This window comes from Coturnix japonica, chromosome 4 (genome assembly GCF_054131305.1).
Source record: "Coturnix japonica strain WE chromosome 4, WE-NBRP24, whole genome shotgun sequence".
Lineage (NCBI taxonomy): Eukaryota > Metazoa > Chordata > Aves > Galliformes > Phasianidae > Coturnix > Coturnix japonica.
In genome coordinates this window covers 77,046,866-77,058,176 of record NC_140666.1, presented here as the reverse complement: position 1 = coordinate 77,058,176, position 11,311 = coordinate 77,046,866, and the positions used below count along the sequence as shown (strand labels likewise).

At 37.3% G+C, this 11,311-nt stretch overlaps 1 long non-coding RNA gene across 1 annotated transcript; it reads left to right on the top strand.

The window, feature by feature from the left end:
- The first annotated feature begins 457 nt into the window (after positions 1-457).
- On the top strand, positions 458-5,140 carry LOC146761136 (uncharacterized). The gene is made up of 3 exons (XR_014946134.1): positions 458-653; positions 3,823-3,907; positions 4,223-5,140. It is a non-coding gene; the product is annotated as an uncharacterized LOC146761136 (long non-coding RNA).
- The last annotated feature ends 6,171 nt before the right edge of the window (positions 5,141-11,311 follow it).

The following is an 11,311-nucleotide window of genomic DNA, read 5'->3' as shown; positions in this document are numbered from 1 at the left end:
GTATTAGGTTGGTCTTCATGAGTGCTTGAAAGTACAGTGAGGCTTTCCTGATTGCTGCAAAAAGTATTTAAATGCTGTGTTCAGAATGCAAGTAGCAAAAAAGGCGTAACAACAGCCAATCCTCTCCACACTGTTGTGGTATATATATCAAAGATACTTTATGTCTGCCAAATTATAAGAAGCTTCAAGAAGAAGCAATACAGAGGCTGCGTGACATAGAGTTTTGCTGGGAGTGCCTGATGTGGCTGAGTGCCCTTTCGTTGTGGCATTGCTCCTGTGCCACTATTAATATTTACAGAAGGCGGCACCTACACGTTTCAGAGTTTATAGGAGGCAAAGTCTTTTGGAGGCAAACTTATGAGACAGCTCAGAGGAATTCACCTGCACATAATCTTATCATGTAACTAAGAAATACTGTTTAAGGTGTTTTTTGTTCCAGCGTTGCTAATTTGTTTATTTAGTACTTTTGACTTTCAGTATGAGAAACTATGCTACAATAGCAATGTGAAAAACAACAACACGTGTATACTGGAGTTGACATGGTGGGTCACATCTGTAGCCAGACTTCTCCAGTACCCAGTGACCAGCAGCACAGATTGAAGAAGATGGTATGGAAACACCTTCGAAAATCATCTGCAGAAAATTATTACCAGGTGTTAAATACTATCTTAACAAGTGCTGCAGAATGATTGACTAAAACAGCTTCAGTTTTTTTCCTAGATCTTTCATTTAAAGTCCTAGTATTGCTTTAATTACTACCATTGCAGACAGCTAATCCTTTCTTGGATTTTGTGGAGCTTGTTCTTGCTGTTGAAGTAAGCTGCACAGAATTGTATGATTGTCTTTTGTCAGTTTTAGTTTTGTCATTTTTCTATCCAAGAAACACCTTTGCTTTGTGGCTTTTACTTCTTCTTTGAAGAAAAATTAGATAAAAAGCACTTAACATGTACACTTGAAGTACAAGCAAAAAAACAGGATTCATGACTGCAGAGGAAGAAATGTTGTGTGCTGGGCAGTCTTCTATCCCAAGAAGTTCCTCGACAAATCTTTAGTACAGCTTGGCTGTTTTTGTTCTGCCTTACTAGATCAGCCTATGCTCTGCTGTAAGATGCAAAACTTCAAACTGGATTAAAGAGATTATCTCTTAAAACGTACATAAGATTGGAATTTTATTGCAAATGATATAAAAGTTTTGGGGGAAACTAGAGCCCCAGAACCCCAGTAGTTCACTGCAGTAATCTACATGCTTCCAGATAAGCTCTTTTACAAGACAAAATGATCAGAACAGGATGACTTAGCAGAGAACATTTCCAGACCTGACTTGAAGTATTTTAAAGTCCAATACCTAATGAAGGATCCAATACTTAAAGAAGAAATTTAGATAAATATAAATATATGTGTATGTACATGAAGCTGCTAAAAGTCTCACACGTATATGGAATAGTGGTTAAATGAGGTGAATGACAAACAAGCGTGGGTTATGAAAATGTAATAAGATACAGCTATCCAAAACACTGCTAAACAATTCATGATAGCATGTGCGTGGATGGGAAAGGGTGGGGAAGGAGAAGCATAAAGATTTTATTGGCACTTCTAAGAGTGAGTTGTGTAACTTCTTTGTGAGGAACATAGTCTTCCCAGAATCATGATGATAAAACCTTTTATCATTATGTGTCCTGTACCTATTTGATGGTCTTTTCATGTCACTTTTGTTACATAAAATAGAAAAAGGCAGATGCAAAATAGGATGATGTAACTGTTCTACAAATTACACAAGTTAATAGTTACACACTCGTTATACAAGCTTTGGATTAACAATTTTATATAATTCATTGCTGGTGCCTGGTCTGAGTTTCAAGGAAAAGCAACCCCAAAGCATTCTGTAACGTATCTCTTCAGAAGAGCAACTGCTAAACCAGCAGTTCAGCTGAAGAGCTGAGAAAATACAAGCCAGCTTTGGCCAGTAGTTTTGAAAGGACTTTAAATGGACAGTGAACGCAACCTGCCCAGCAGGAGCTGGTCTTCAGAAGGGGATTTTTTTTAGGGCTTCCTAAAAATAATTTCCTTCAAAAATTCCTCAAAATATTTCAAGTTGTGCACCTGAAGCTGGAGGACACTCCTCATCTTTTCTTCTTTTTCCCCTGTCATTTCCCATTACCTCCTAGGAAGGTTCCACACGTGTCATATTTGCAATATGGGTCTTCCTCATTGCTGACAAGGACTATTGGTATTTTGGAATATCAAGCAACATTTTGACTTTGAATTGCTGTATATTTCAGCTGTTGCTCATCAGTTTATAGAGTACAGCTTATAAGCTGTGAGGTGGTAATATTAGTTTTCCAAATCCTTTTTCCTGCTGTGATGACTCTTGGAGAAAACCCTGAGCTCCAGGAAGGTGCAAAGACATTCTTTAAAATAAGCATGAACTCGGGTTGCATGTAAAAACTTCCTGGTTCAGGAACTAGAGAGTTAAAAACAATAATTCCCTGGGAACTCATTAAGACATTATGGTGTCATTAAGATCTTCATTAAGATCATTAAGGTGTGAAATGTGTGCAGAGACAAACAGAAGCCAAAAACTGAAGTATTTATTGTAGGATGTAGTAATGACAATATTTCTTCTACCACTTTATTATTAAATTTTTATTTTTTCTCCTATGAAGAAAACAGCCAGGATTTTCTAACTGGGGTGAACTTTCTTGGAGAAAAGACAGAATTGTTACTGAGAAAGGTCTGCAACCTGATGCAGGTCAGATCTGAAAGGCTGTGATTAGGTAATATCTGGACTGAAGTGAGAGCTTCAGTGAAAATGCTTCACCCAGGAAACATCTGGGATGAAGATAAGCAATTCAGGTGACTGCAGTGCAGATAAAACGCTTTTGTGATTTTGTAACATCACTGATAAGAGTAAAGGCATGAAAGGGCTGATTCTTTTCCTGCAGAGAACTGGGAGATGAGAGCCTGAAACACCTGTGTGCATAGTTGCTAGGATTGGACACGTTTAGTTGTCCATAGATGATCTTTTCTGGGGCTGCTGCTCTGTGGGACTCAGTGGAGGCCTTTTCTGCTGTAGGTTTGTTGCTATATGTACCTACTGGTGTCTGCTCCTGGGTATACTTCATGCCTGACCTAAAAGGGCATTTTTTTGTACAGGTTAAAAACAAGAGTTATGTCCCAAGAGTTGGGAGGCTCAAATTTGCTTACAAAATACCCCATTTTACTTGTGGAACTGTGTAATAACAAGGACATAATTCTAATTCTGTTTGAGGAGATGTAATTTGTAAGCACTGGCTATATAGAGACTGTGCATTTAAGCAACAGCTCACATATTTTTGCAGTGTGCTGATTGATATGAGCTAACATTCCCTATGTGTAGCTGGCTTCATTCTTCTCAAGAGCCTTCCACAGGTGTGAAGGATGAATATACCATATCAAATTTGGACAAGTGTCATCAGATGTCTGAATATACCTTAAGTAACTGCAAGCACAAATTAAAAACCTATCCCTTTAGAACATAAACATTAGCGCTATTAGCAGCTGGAATTTGCATAGAACCTTTTAAATTTAAAACCTTTTTTGCTACGCTCTGAAACTGGCAACATATGGCGTTGAAGCACAGAAAAAAGCTATGTTTAGTCCTGTATGACAGGTGTAAACACAAATGCTTAGATAAAAGAGAAATGGCTTTTCTCTGATATCATTTTCTGCAATGTGTATTTTTCCATAAATGAAATGCTTGTAGATTTGTCTTTTGGCTACTGACTATTTCCTTCCTCATAAGAGAAATTCTAATTTCTGCACATGATCCTGTTTACAATATAGGAATAAAGGACTATAACATCTAGGGATGTTACACTGGCACAGGATATGCAGTCCCAAGCACTGTCTACAGTTGTGGAGAAGAACTGTAAGTAACTGCTCTATATTTTAATTCCTGTTCACTCAAATCATACACCTGTCAGACTTTCAAATGTGAATTTAACTATGGCAGCCTGAAATTATTGTTTCAATTACATGAAGACTGATAGTCTCATTTCATGATATCAATTTGAGAGTTAAAGCCTTAAACTTCCCTGTTTTTGTATGTTCTATGGCTTGTGTCAAAAGCAGCCATGAAATCATCAGCAATCAAACACTGGTGCAAGCAGCATGTTGTGATTTCTATCTGTTAGCAGTGGGGTATAGTCTTGAATCCAGAGTTTGTTTTTTCTATATTTTTCAGGTGGCCTTGAATAGGTTTCTTCTGCTGAATGGGACATGAAGATGTTTCTTTTAGAAATACTTTGTGTTTGGTTGTGGATGGTAAGGAAAGACCGTGTTTGTCTACTTCTACTATTAAAACAGCCAGCACTGATGGCTGCCATCACCTGCCAGTGCTGCAGGCCTCACAGGCTCTGGCCTACCATTCCCATCCTGTTGCTTAGAGTGACCAGAGTTGTGTCTTGCCACTTGACACTAAAACTGACTGAACTGGTCTGGTCTACCTCTCGTGTTTTTTTTTTTTTATGAAATCTCTAAGGCAACTAAAAAGCCTTACTGCTGCTTCCTCAGCAGCACTATTGCATTGACTGTCCAGCAACTTGAATCAGATTTACACCTCTCTTTCATATATATCTAATCAGTTCCTTAGACAAAATCCTATAGATTAAAATTTCCATCATCTGCCTTTTTAATTGGTTAATTGCTTTATTTGTATGCAAAGCATGTACACGAGAACTAGCACCACATGCTCAGTACAAGCTATATATGTTTGAAAGCTATTTCAGAGCTATTTTGAAAGTTGAATGTCTTTCTCCACACACCACCACAAGCAGACTATCACTTGTCTTTCAATGGAGTATATGTATCTTTCTTTCCAAGTATCTTTCTTTTTCCTACTTCAGATCCAGCCACAGTAATTAAACTTTGTAATTTTTGCATCTTTTTAGCACTAATGGCCCTTGCAGTTTCTTTTGAGCACTCATTTGGTCAACAGGAAGCTTTTATGCTTGGGATGTAAGCAGGCTGAGATTGGGACATTTCATTGCATGGATGTATAATGCTTAGTGCAGTCCTCAATCGGAGGCACTGAAGCTCTGCTCTTTTACTATTTCAAAGCATCTGAAACTGGTAACAGAATTTAACACTTCTAGTTTATGTGAGCTTGGCAAGATCGATCTGTTTCAGTATTTGCCTGAGTGCTGTTTAAAGATCTGTAATAATAAAAAAATTTCTACCATTAGAGAGCTGAGACTATGGCATTTAATTTCAAAATTGCAGCACTGTCTCACAGTCTAAACAGCCATCACTTAGCAATGAGAGTGCTGTTTCTGATTCCTTTTCTGATTTGCATTGAAAATAAATGATTTATAAATTAGGAATTCTTTAAATTGGAATACCTATTAATGCCATGTAATTAAAAGTTCTGAGTGACATACTATCACCAGCACTAAGTACTATAAATAAATAAAAACTCTGGTTTTGCACAAACAAGGAGGATCCAGTCCTTCTCTGCAAGCCATATAATATCTCAGTATTGTGAAGTGAGTATTTTTCTATTTGCACATAACAGTGAAAATCAGGGTCCTAATGGCAACTGATTATTATTGTATGTACTATAATTAAATAATAGACAGCTTCCATTTTCTACTTGTCTCTCATTACACACGGGAATGGAGTCGTATTTAATAATTCAAACATCAGTTTTTGCAAAATACGTGCCCTGAACTCAGTCTTTTCCATTACAAAAGAGCTCAGGTCACAGAATGAGCTGTAGTTAAAAAAGAAGAAAAGTCAGAGTAGCAAAAAGTCAAAGATGAACAATCATACCTATAATAAGATATCTGGACTTAGAGTAGTTTGTAAAATAGGTAATGGTGGAAAAAAAAAAAAAAAAAAGGAGAAGAAAATAGAACAAGTGCACTATAGCAGTGAACAACAGCATTTAATGACAGTGTTAATTACTAAATCATATTTTAAACCTGATGTGTTTTTGGAACATTGGAATGAACTCTGTGCTATCTTGTGCCCTAAAAAGGCAGTGCCTTTTAAACATTGTTATGATATTTCCCTATGAATAGGGAAAGAAGGAATGAAACTGAGCCTAAGAAAGTGGGGAAAGGTGTTTCAATCCTTACTTCTCAATTCTTAAACCTATTTTCATTGGAAACAAATTGTATTAATTTTTCCTACGTAAACTCTATTTTGCCTTTGTTAGTGATCTTCCTGCCCTTATCCCAAACTGTGCATTTTTCCATCATATTTTCCACCCCTGTTCTGTAGAAGCAAGTGAGTGAGTGAGCAGCTCACTGGGAATATTATCCTTACACCTATATACGTGTTCATTTTATTTAATGCAAGAGCTTGTAATGCAGTTTTCCATAAACTGAAATCCAAATGCATGTCTAATTTCTGTTTTTCTCTGTTTGTATAGTTCTGCCTCTTAGTAAGAGAAAGCCATCAAACAGTACTTATTTTATTTTATCTTCTAGAGTGGGAACTCTGAAAGAGCTGAGCAAATCTGTCTTCACATTCAGTGATCCAGTTCTTAAAAATGTTTTCACTCTTGCCCTATTTTCCTTATTTTGGACTCCACAGAGATTTTTTTCTGCATGTAAACAGAATATCTGATCCTATTGTCTTCTATTTTTGAAATGAATTCTACTTTTTTATTTGTGATAAATAATTATTTTTGGGCATTCTGTTATTCCAAGAATCAAACTTGGAACAATAAAAAAAAAAAAAGGGAAAAAATATGTTCTGAGCATTGCAATCACATACAAGAAGGCAAGCCTATTTCCTAAGAGCATTTAGTCATTACAGTCTTCTCTCTGTACACCGTTACGGTCTCTGGAAGAGACCTTGCTTCTTTATTGCAGAAAACCTTTTAAAAAGCTTTCCACCTTATTCATTATTATAACTGCTACTAAATGTGATTACTTAAAACAAATACGTGGCTTCTCAGCAGTACTTCTGAATAGGAGTGTGGCCTGAGCTGCTGTGGGGGAAACACAGGGGGCTGCCTCCAGTGTGCTGCGGCTGGGCGCATTGTGCATTACTCCCTAATACCCCACTTGGCAGCTTGCCCAGATTGCCTTCCATTTGAATCTGAGTTCTGAATGGTTTTCAATTAATGTAACAAGACTAATTAACTGTATAAGAGCAGGGATTTTTCTAAGTGTTACTGACAATGCATCGTTTTGATATTACCTTGGAAATTCAGTGTTTCTTGTTCAAAAAGAAAAATAAACAGAGCTAGTGGGTTGCTGGGGATCAAAATAAGGAACATGAATTTCTTTCTTTGCTTCTGAACCTGAACAAACCACAAGATAATTAGGAACAGTTAGTCTGAACAGGATGAGACAGCTTTCAGACTGGTTCTCCAACAACTTTACAGTTGTTTCAGCTTATGCTGCATTTAGTATCATAAAGCAATGACGGCTTGATTTCATAGCTGAAGATTTGTAGAGATTCCCTGTACTGGTTCCCGGCACTCAGGAGCAGGAACTGTTAAATATAGCCATGATATACAAAATAAGACCATCCCGTGGGCTCCTTTTTGTGGTTATACAATCATTTTGTGATGAAGTTTCAGTTCTGGACAGTGTTGAAGATTTCCCCAATTTATTTTGCCCAAGCTCTGGCTTGGGTAACATCCTGAAAGTTGAGATGTCATTGAAACCTTCATTACTTTGAGGCCCTTTACATAAATGTGTCAAGTCTGCCAGTTAGTATATTTCTGTGTTGGGGGGCGGGTTAACATTCCTTGCTGAAAGATAATGAAATATGATCTGTATTATATGATCTATTAAATACTGTCAGATGGTAACAGGTTCCAATAACAACAGATGCTTGAATGATATGCCTGAAACTGAAAGTAGAGACCTCGATATACTAACCCCCTGAGACCTGAGATTTCAGGAAAATGCATTTTAAGGCAAATGTTTGAAATATTATGTGTAAGAGAAAAGCATTCTAATAACATACTGTACTGGATACTTTATATATGGTTCTTTGGCTTTTTGTGTGATACACGGTACCATAATATGTATAATATCTAATGCACAAGTCTTTACTATCATGTTAGTGCATATTTCTGTGTTAGAAAATATTTATTTTTACTATGAGCCAGCTGCTAATCAATCAATCGAGATGCAGTAATTTCTCTTTCTGAGAATACTCACCTTTCTTTTAAACATGCAGCCTGAAAGAGAGTAATAAAAGAGTGAAAAGGTGAAACAAAATAATAACACATGTTTGATTCACTTTACTGAATAGCAAATATCAAGGTCAAGTTCCCCCAAAATCACTTTTAGTTGGAAGAAAATTTATTATGCAGTAATATATATCTTTCCAAAACTAGTTTTAGCTATACCATGAATGTGCTATACTAATATTTTAATTTGAAAATAATCTACTTAATGCAAGAGTGCTTTCAGTTTGTAACCCAAGAACAGTGTTCAAATTATAAACAGAGATTACAGACCAGAATGTTTATGTGAGAGGAGAGAAATTCTCCCAGTTGTCTGGACACAGATAAAACATACTCCATACAGGATTTTCCTTGTTTTGTCTGTAATTATTTATTTTTTTCTGCCTTTTTTTTTTTTTTTTTCCTCTTTAATTCAGTTCAGCTGAATCTTGAATTTAGTGGCCAGCAACTAAGACGTGAACTGTGGTAAAAGTACTTTCAGTTATTTCTGTGTTATTTTGCAATCTCATCTTTAGAGTTTGCAACTCTTCATAAACAGTGTTAGAAGTCCCTCAGGAGTCACTTATGCTTCTTAGAGGAAAAAGATTTCTTTGACTTTAATGCATACCATGACTATTCAGCATTCCATCTGAAGTTTATTCAATTAAAAAGAGAGATTCCCACTGATTTTATTGAGGTCTGAGTCAGAGTTTCAGTAGTGCACTGTGATCTTTTGTTTTTTTGTCAGAATTTATATGAAAGAAAAAGACCGGTTTTTGGTTTTTTTTTTCTTTTTACATGAACAATATGTAGCTACTTTCATCTCAGCAAAGCAAATGCAAAATGTTATTGTTCTGCTTCTTCTCCTTGTGCTCAAGTAAATATTCTGCAAGATTTGTGGCAGTGAAGCATCAGAAAAAGTTAGGATCAGAGAATATTTTAAGGACAGTAATGTGGTCAGTGGAGTTATCTGTACTGACAGGCAGAGCACCTACTGATAATTAAGGAAAACCCAATCAATAAATCACCTCTGAAATATGGCAAATAGCTAATTTAGACACCTCCTGAAACTGCTCATCTTATTAGACATATATATGTAATGTGTTGTGAATGGAAGAAGGCCATGCTAATGCTCCATTCACATGCAGTGTAACTGAAAACTTCAGTTTCTCTTCAAATCACTTCTGAGGAGAGGATCATAGAAGGAAACAAAACCAGTCATTGCTAACATATGCTATCCCTTTTTATTTTTGTTTTGGAAAATCAGATATATAAAGACTAAAAAATACATTTTACCATCTGTTACTGTACCTTGAAAAACATTGGCACAGTAGGAAAAATTAGATAGATTTTATCAACAGCATTGTTATTTCTCCCTTCAAAAACACAGCAAGCCATTAGCAGTTCAGGAAAATGACAGCTTAGGGATAAAAACACCGTATGAACAAAAAACCCTATTCATGTTTATGTTGCTTTCTAACAGCATTTAATCCTTCATATTACTCTCAACTTGTCTATCCACTCATCTTTCACAGTTCTCTCAAGATCTCTACCTATTACAAAATAAATATCACAGAATCACAAAACTGTAGAGATCAGATGAAATACCTGGAAATCACCCAGTCCAGCCCACTGCTATAGCAAATTCCCTACAGTAAGTATACAGGAAAGTGTTCAGGAAGGTTTTGAGTATCTCCAGAGAAGACTTCACACGCTCTGAGGGCATCCTATTCCATTACTCTGCCATCCTCAAAGTAAAGAAGTTTTTTCATGGTCATATGCAGCATCCTGTGTTTGCTCATTACCTGTTCTGTCACTGGACATCACTGAAAAGAGCCCGGACCCATCCACTTGGCTCCTGCCTATTAGATGTTTGTAAACATTGATAAGATCCCCTCTCAGTCTTCTCCTGGCTGAACAGTCCCAGGTTACTCAGCCTTTCCTCACATTGGAGATGGTCTGGGCCTCTCATCATCTTCATTATCCTCTTCTGGACTCTCTCCAATAGTTCCCTGTCTTTCTTGAACTGGAGAGCCCAGTACTGAACACAGTACTCTGGATGTGGCCTCGCTAGAGCAGAGTAGAAGGGGAGAATCACCTCCCTTGTCCTGCTGGCCACGTTCTTTTTAATGTATCCACTTGTCTGCTAGGTCTCAGAGGCACACTGATGGATCACGGTGAACTGTTGTCTACCAGGACACCCAGCTCCTTCTTTACAGAGCTCTTATCCATCAGGTCAGCTCCTAACCTGTAATGATGCATGCAGTTATTATTCCCCAGGTGTAGCGCTCTGCTGCATATGCCCTTATTGAACATTGCCAGATTCCTCTCTTCCTGACTCTCCTGCCTGTCCTGGTTTTGCTGAAGAGCTTCTCATGTGTCAGCCACTCCTCCCAGCTCTGTGTCATCAGCAAACTATATGAGGGTGCATTCTATCCCTTCATCCAAGTCATTGATGAAAATGCTGAACAATCTTGGACTCAGCAGTGACCTCGGTGGAACACTGCTAGCTACAGGCCTCCAGCTAGACTCTGCACCACTGATCACAGCCCTCTGAGTTCTGCCAGTTAGACAGTTCTCAGACCATCTCACTTGTCTAACCCACACTTTCTAAAGTTATGGAAGTGACATTGGCTTTTCTCCAGTTCTCAGTCACCTCTCCCATTCTACACAACCTTTCAGATATGGCAGAGAGCAGCTGGGCAATCACTTTTGCCAGTTCTTTCAACTGTCATTTCTAATTCTTTTAACTTTGATGAGTATCTGTAATTCAAAATACAGTAATTACTAGTTGTTGTTTGGAGAATAGGCCCATTCAATATCAGTGCAATAGTTACTCTTCTCTATTTTTGATGTAGAAATATAATTCTCAGGTTTATTTGTAGTTTAAGCTCCCAATTTGCAAAACACAATTTTTATAGCTGCTGGTGTCTCCTTTCATGAATATTAGACTTATTCAAGTTCTCTCGGTAATATGCATCTAGCCATTTTCCTGCCTATTACACACTTCACAATACTATTTACAAAAGACCTGAGTATGGAAAGGAGCTCTAGAGATGTCTAATCTCATTCTTGTGCTCAGAGCATGTTGCTTAACACAACTTCCAGTTGGGTTTTGAGTACTGACAAGGATGAAAAGTC